The 8,653-nt window shown below is 38.8% G+C and overlaps 1 non-coding gene across 1 annotated transcript; it reads right to left on the bottom strand.

The window, feature by feature from the left end:
* Positions 1-246: 246 nt before the first annotated feature.
* Positions 247-353, bottom strand: LOC127099664 (small nucleolar RNA R71). Its single transcript, XR_007794143.1, has one exon. It is a non-coding gene; the product is annotated as a small nucleolar RNA R71 (small nucleolar RNA).
* Between the last annotated feature and the right edge of the window lie 8,300 nt (positions 354-8,653).

Here is an 8,653-nt window from a genome sequence, read left to right as displayed (position 1 = left end):
CAGAACCAATTTTCTGGAAATCCTACCGAGGATCCAAACCTTCATTTATCCGTATTTGTTCAATACGCAGATACTGTTAAAGCTAATGGTGTCACTTCAGAGGCAATTCGATTTCGTCTCTTTCCTTTCTCGTTAAGAGATAAAGCTAGAAGATGGCTTCGGTCTCTTCCTTCCAACTCAGTCACCACATGGAATGAGTTGAAGAAAGTCTTTCTTGCCCGATATTTTCCTCCAAGCAAAACAGCTATGTTAAGAGCCCAGATAAATGGATTTAAACAGAAAGATAACGAGTCTCTTTTCGAAGCATGGGAAAGATACAAAGACATGATGAGACTTTGCCCACACCATGGTTTAGAGGACTGGTTAGTAATTCATACCTTCTATAATGGTCTCTTTTACAACACAAGATTAACCATAGACGCCGCCGCAGGTGGTGCGCTCATGGATAAACCTTACGCTGACGCTTATCAACTTATCGAAAGCATGACCCAAAACCATTATCAGTGGGGAAGCGACCGAACGATGGTAGAAAAACCTCAAACGAAAACAGGCATGTACGAGATAAGTAACCTTGATCATGTTAATGCAAAAGTGGATGCTCTTGCCCAGAAAATTGAAAGTTTAAATGTATCACCTCCAGCCACCGTGGTTGCCGTAACTCAAAATTGCGAAGTCTGTGGAATTCAAGGTCACACTCCTACAGATTGTCAACTCTTAATAGGAATCCAAGCAGAGCAAGTGAACTATGCTCAAGGAAATCCTTACTCGCATACCTATAACTCAAACTGGAAGAACCATCATAATTTCTCATATAAGAGTAATAATGCTTTATACGCACCAGGACAAGCTCCCAGTCAAGCCCCAGCCATACCTCCTGGATATCAAAAGCCGACCCCATCTACACCTAACAATAATGTTCCTAGAAAATCCAATTTGGAAATCATGATGGAGAACTTCATAGCTTCTCAACAGCAAACCAATAAAGATTTCTTAAACCAGAATGTACACACTAACGAACAAATTAAACAACTAGCAAGTAAAGTAGATGCCCTGGCTACCCATAACAAAATGTTGGAAACACAAATCTCGCAAGTAGCTCAACAACAAGCGCCTACTGCTGCCCCAACTGGTACATTTCCTGGACAGCCCCAACCTAACCCGAAAAGCCACGCTCATGCAATTATATTAAGAAGTGGAACAGAGGTGGAAGGACCGTCTGACCCAAGGATTGATAACCAAAACTCTAAAAAGTCAACTGAGGAAGAAAGTAAACCTAAGGAAAAGGAAGAGTGTAATAAGGAAACCGTAGAAAACAAAGAACCTTATGTACCTCCGCCGCCTTACAAACCACCTATCCCTTATCCTTAGAGGCTAATTAAAACCAAATACGCGGGCCAATTTAAAAAATTTGTTGACCTACTGAAACAAGTAAACGTCACCATTCCTTTTACAGAAGCTATTACACAGATGCCTTCATATGCTAAATTCTTAAAAGAAATTTTATCTAATAAAAGGAAACTTGAAGAGAGCGAAACCGTTACACTCACTGCTGAGTGTAGCGCAATAATCCAGAATATGCCTCATAAACTTAAAGACCCTGGTAGTTTCTCTATACCCTGTCATATAGGAAAATTTGTCATAGACAAATCTTTATGCGATTTAGGAGTCGGTATCAGTGTTATGCCCTTGTCCATATGCAAGAGACTTGAAATGGGAGAATTAAGACCAACTAAAATGTCTGTGCAATTAGCAGATCGTTCCGTTAGATATCCCGTAGGAATTCTTGAAAACATTCCCGTACGCATAGGTCAATTCTACATTCCCACCGATTTTATAATTATGGACATAAGAGAAGATGAAGTTACCCCCATTATACTGGGAAGACCCTTCTTAGCAACCGCCGACGCTATCATAGACGTAAAACGAGGACGACTCACTTTCGAAGTAGGAGAAGAGAAAATTGAGTTTATTCTTTCCAAATTTTTGAAAGCACCTGCAATAGAAGACACATGTTACTTCATGGATATCATCGATGAATGCATAAAAGAAACAGAATTAGAAAATGATGATTTGCCCGACTATCATGTAGAAGATAGATTGAATCAATGTTTAGCAGTAACATCGGATCCTACGCAATGCCTTAAGAAACCAACCCTCGACCTGAAAACACTTCCCAAAAATCTGAGATATGAATTCCTAGACTTAAAACTTGAACGACCCGTAATAGTCAATGCAGACCTAGGAAAACTCAAAACCGAAAAACTTCTACATATCTTAAGAAAATATCCAACCGCACTAGGATACAACATCACCGATCTCAAAGGGATAAGTCCTTCTATTTGTATGCACCGCATCATGCTAGAAGACGACTGTAAAACTTCTAGGGAACATCAGAGGAGACTAAACCCGATCCTGAGTGAGGTAGTGAAGAAGGAAGTAACGAAGTTATTAGAGGCAGGTATCATATATCCTATATCCGATAGCAAATGGGTTAGTCCTGTACACGTAGTACCAAAGAAAGGAGGTATAACAGTGATCGAAAATGAAAAAGGAGAAACTATAACCAAACGAATTGAATCGGGATGGAGAATGTGCATTGATTATAGAAAGCTAAACAAAGCAACCCGAAAAGATCATTTTCCTTTACCATTCATAGACCAGATGTTAGAACGATTAGCCAAGCATTCTCATTTCTGCTATCTAGACGGTTACTCAGGCTTCTTTCAAATACCAATTCATCCTGATGACCAAGAAAAAACAACGTTCACATGTCCTTTTGGTACCTTCGCTTATCGACGAATGTCGTTTGGCTTGTGCAATGCTCCTGCAACCTTCCAAAGGTGCATGATGGCAATATTCGCCGATTTTCTCGAAAACATCATGGAAGTATTTATGGATGACTTTTCCGTATGCGGACAAAGCTTCAAAGAATGTCTTGAAAACCTAGAAAGAGTTCTAGAACGATGTGTAAAAGTAAACCTAGTACTTAATTGGGAAAAATGTCACTTTATGGTACAAGAAGGAATTGTTTTAGGACACATTATATCAAATAGAGGAATTGAAGTAGACAAAGCCAAAATAGAGGTAATCGAAAACCTTCAACCTCCGAAAACTGTGAGAGAAATACGAAGCTTCTTAGGACATGCCGGTTTTTACCGACGATTCATTAAAGATTTCTCTAAAATGACTAAACCTTTAACCGGACTATTAATGAAAGATGCTGAATTCACCTTCGACAACAAATGCTTAGAAGCATTTCAAACACTTAAACAAGCATTGATCTCCGCACCCATAATGCAGACCCCGGATTGGAATGAACCATTCGAAATAATGTGTGACGCAAGTGGCTACACCGTAGGCGCTGTTTTAGGACAACGAAAGGATAAAAAACTTCACGTCATATATTATGCGAGTAGAACTCTAGATGAAGCGCAAATGAATTACGCCACGACCGAGAAAGAACTTTTAGCAGTAGTATTTGCACTAGATAAATTTCGTTCCTACTTGGTCGGAGCTAAAATAATCGTTTACACTGATCACGCTGCCATTAAGTACCTTTTAACAAAAAAGGACGCTAAACCTAGACTCCTAAGGTGGATCTTGTTGTTACAAGAATTTGATTTGGAAATCAAAGATAAAAAAGGAACTAAAAACGTAGTAGCAGATCACCTCTCTAGACTTGAAAACCTGGAACCGGAAAGAACATCGATCAACGATGATTTCTCGTACGATAAACTTATAGCTAATTTGGAAGAAAATAGAGCTGATGAACAGGTAGAGACCACCTTATCTATATGCGTTACACCATGGTATGCTGATTTCGTCAATTATTTAGCCACCGGAATAGTTCCACTTGATTTATCTTACCAACAAAAGAAACGATTCTTCCATGACATAAAACATTATTATTGGGATGACCCTTTACTTTTCAAAAGAGGACCCGATGGTATTTTCCGTCGCTGTATACCTGAAGAAGAGGTAGAAAATATAATCCAACATTGTCATTCCGCTCCTTATGGTGGACATGCAAGTACATCCAAGACCTGCTCTAAGATCTTACAAGCCGATCTTTATTGGCCAAACATATGGAAAGATGTACATACTGCTGTCAAGAAATGCGATAGGTGTCAACGCACAGGAAACATATCTAGACGTGACGAAATGCCACAAAAAGGCATTTTGGAAGTAGAGATTTTCGACGTGTGGGGAATAGATTTCATGAGACCTTTTCCACCTTCTTTTGGTAACAAGTACATACTCGTAGCAGTTGACTACGTATCAAAATGGATTGAAGCTATAGCTTCTCCAACAAACGACACACGAGTAGTAACTAGAATCTTTAAGAATATAATCTTTCAAAGATTTGGTGTCCCAAGAATAGTCGTCAGTGACGGTGGATCGCATTTCATATCTAGGATACTCGAAAAATTATTGTTTAAGTATGGTGTAAAACATCGAGTAGCAACACCTTACCACCCTCAAACTAGTGGACAAGTGGAAGTGTCTAATAGAGAAATTAAACAGATATTGGAAAAAACAGTCGCTACATCAAGAAAAGACTGGTCATCAAAATTACCTGAAGCTTTATGGGCTTATCGAACCGCTTACAAAACTCCCATAGGAACAACCCCATTTAAGCTTATTTATGGAAAATCCTGTCACCTCCTAGTAGAATTAGAACATAAGGCCTATTGGGCTATTAAAAATTTAAATTTAAACTATAAGGCCGCCGGTGAAAAGTGAATTCTTGACATAAACGAATTAGAGGAACTTAGACAAGACGCCTACGAAAATGCCAGAATCTACAAGGAAAGAACGAAAAAATGGCATGATAAACGTATATCAAGAAAAACCTTCAAACAAGGCGATGTAGTCCTTTTGTTCAACTCTAGACTTAAGTTATTCCCAGGAAAACTACGATCCAGATGGTCAGGCCCTTTCCAAATCACCAATGTCTTTCCCAGTGGAGCTGTGGAAATTAAAGGAAAATCTATTGAAGTAGAGATTTTCGACGTGTGGGGAATAGATTTCATGAGACCTTTTCCACCTTCTTTTGGTAACAAGTACATACTCGTAGCAGTTGACTACGTATCAAAATGGATTGAAGCTATAGCTTCTCCAACAAACGACACACGAGTAGTAACTAGAATCTTTAAGAATATAATCTTTCAAAGATTTGGTGTCCCAAGAATAGTCGTCAGTGACGGTGGATCGCATTTCATATCTAGGATACTCGAAAAATTATTGTTTAAGTATGGTGTAAAACATCGAGTAGCAACACCTTACCACCCTCAAACTAGTGGACAAGTGGAAGTGTCTAATAGAGAAATTAAACAGATATTGGAAAAAACAGTCGCTACATCAAGAAAAGACTGGTCATCAAAATTACCTGAAGCTTTATGGGCTTATCGAACCGCTTACAAAACTCCCATAGGAACAACCCCATTTAAGCTTATTTATGGAAAATCCTGTCACCTCCTAGTAGAATTAGAACATAAGGCCTATTGGGCTATTAAAAATTTAAATTTAAACTATAAGGCCGCCGGTGAAAAGTGAATTCTTGACATAAACGAATTAGAGGAACTTAGACAAGACGCCTACGAAAATGCCAGAATCTACAAGGAAAGAACGAAAAAATGGCATGATAAATGTATATCAAGAAAAACCTTCAAACAAGGCGATGTAGTCCTTTTGTTCAACTCTAGACTTAAGTTATTCCCAGGAAAACTACGATCCAGATGGTCAGGCCCTTTCCAAATCACCAATGTCTTTCCCAGTGGAGCTGTGGAAATTAAAGGAAAATCTATTGAACCATTTATCGTAAACGGGCAGCGTCTAAAACATTATCATTATGCTGAGAACAATGAAGACTCGCAAGTCCTGCACTTAGACGTAATGCCTCCAGAATTTATAGATTAACATTTAATAGTTTTATGTCGAGCTTGCGACATTAAACAAAGCGCTTCGTGGGAGACAACCCACAAATTTTTATTTTTATTTCTTCTTTGATTATTCTCTTTTTAATTTTATTTAGTTTTCATTCTCCCTATTCTTTATTTTAATTAAATTTTTCTTCTTTCGGCATTTGGCCAAATCCTGACTAAAACTCTTGTTTTTCTTTTCTTTAGTTAACTCTAACCTGATGGCACATATTGACCGCATGGGTATCAAATTCAGAGGGAGAGCTCAGAGACAAAAATTTGAAGAACTTTCTGAGAGAGAGATGCACCCAACCTTCTATGCTGATGAAGATGCAATGATCGTACTTGGACTAAGAGATAGTGTCCTGCATCTGCTGAATCAAATAGGGTGGGAAACAACTCCTATTCGAAGATAATTTGTTACTTACCGGAGACTAACTCTAGAATTCATTAGCTCCCTGATCTATTTACCAAACCATGGAAAAGGAATAAACCGAGGTTTCATTCAATTCAGGATGTTCAATATGGAGTATCAGTTTAACATTCAAGAGTTTACCAACCTTTTAGGGTTCCCCACTTCTTTTGATACATTCACCATGAGTCAAGAAGACCTTTTTGAATATAGAGAGCTTGAGCATTTTTGGGGAAGTTTGACGGGAACTGACGACCCTGAGGAACATGAGTTTCTCTCTGGAAACATACATAACCCGGCTTTTCGCTATTTCCACAAAATCCTATCACACACTCTTTTTGGAAAGAGATCAAACATTACCACAGTATCACGTGATGAACTCTTCATAATATTCTGTGCTTCCCAGAACCGTCCTGTGAATGGTGCCACTTATATGCTGGCGAATTTTGACCTCCTTATCCAAGATGACCGTGCACCGATTCAAATTGGAGGATTGATAACTATGATTGCTAATGCTATTGGATTGCGCCAACCCATGCTTAATTTGAACCCTTTTTGTGGCATTGAGTCTATGAATGGAGTCTTCCTTTTCAACACTTTGTTTATCAGAAATCTTGGACCTGAAGAGTTTGAATTAGTAATTAATAACCAAGTTGTTTACCTATTCACAATGCCTAGTCCGATGACTAGCGTCCATGACCGAAACAATTGGCTTTACAACCTGGATGGAATACCTTCTCCTGTTAGATCTGTTGAAACCATCCAAGATTATGAGATTCTTGTCAACCAGATTCCTTATGCTGAGTCTGATCCGCAGACACCAATTGGTTACCATGATGCTGCCTCTCCACCTCATCCTATCCCGTCCGCAGAATCAGCAATACCTGATCTTAGACATCATATGCCCAGAAATGATTATAATACCGCTATTCAAGCTTTGATGTTAGAACAAGCTTCCATGAGAGAAGAGTTAAATATGATGGGACATGAAATTCTGCAATACATGACTACTATGACAAATCATTTCCTCGAGCTGAACCGCCGTGTCAATTCCTTTGCCCCTGCAACGAAAGATCCTACAAGTGGCTAGAAGAAATTGGAATTAGCTAGTTTTAGTCTTAGGATTTATAGTTTTGTTTGACATTATTTTTAATCTTAGTATTTGTTTTTCCATATTTTCTTTTATTTATAAATGTTACTTTTTATTTTATTTCCTTTTGATTTATGCAATATCTACAATTACCAGTAATGATATTCACTGCATGCTACTACCTACACTGCCTGTTAAAGAAAAATATATATACACTATGGTGTGTAATAGAATAGCATGCATAGCAATTAAAATATAACAATAGCAAATATAATAAAATAAAAAAAACAATTTATGAAGCACCCACGTAATGTGTCACGACCGCTAGTGACCGTTGCAAGCACCTGCGTGACGAGCGTCACACAAGCCATCACGGTCGTCACGCAAGTGCCCATGACGCCCGTAACACCTTCTGTCACGAGCGTGACAGCTCCAGAATAGGTGAACGTTGCTGACCGTTGAGGACACGACCGTTACCCCACCCACCTTTTTATTTTCCCCATTCATTCACCCATTTACTCACATTCATCCACATTTATTTTTCTCTCACCCACTCCTCTTCCAACTTCCAAAACTTTTCCTATAAATACCTACAATACCTTTCTTCCTACACCACATCATTCCAACAAACCATTCTATACAAATCCATTTTCATCCCCTTTCCTTCTTTCAACCCACTTATCAATATGGCGGAAAACCAACAATTCAGAAATATTATCTTCCGATCTGAAGACGATAATTATCAACGGGAGAAGTTCGAGCGGTTCCAACAACGAGGTGTCATATCTACCAAGTATCCTGATTTAAATTGTTTACAAGAATTAGGATTACTTCAAGGTGTGCAATGGATGCTTCAGCTTTCTGATTTAACTTTTCTTTGCTCACAAAATCAACCTACCTACCCATCACTCACCTTAGAATTTTTAAGTTCTTATTCATACACCACTTCAACCGGTGAAGACGAGTACTTAACCGGTACCGCAACTTTCCGCATGTTCAACACCGAGTACTCACTATCCCAGGATCAGTTGAGTGCCATGCTACAGTTCCCTATGGGAGGCCAAGTCCATCCAAGAATCCCTCCGAACTCACAGTGGCACATAAACGCCTTCGACCTCTTTAGAAAAATATCCAGTGTGGAAACCAATAACTGGGATGTACTACTTGTTTCACACATACATAACCCCACTATCCGGTATTTTATCCGCATTCTGCAAAACACCATTTTCG

The sequence above is a fragment of the Lathyrus oleraceus genome, chromosome 6 (assembly GCF_024323335.1).
Source record: "Lathyrus oleraceus cultivar Zhongwan6 chromosome 6, CAAS_Psat_ZW6_1.0, whole genome shotgun sequence".
Taxonomy (NCBI): Eukaryota; Viridiplantae; Streptophyta; class Magnoliopsida; order Fabales; family Fabaceae; genus Lathyrus; species Lathyrus oleraceus.
Note: the sequence above shows the minus strand (reverse complement) of the source record. Positions and strands in the feature narration are given on the sequence as shown.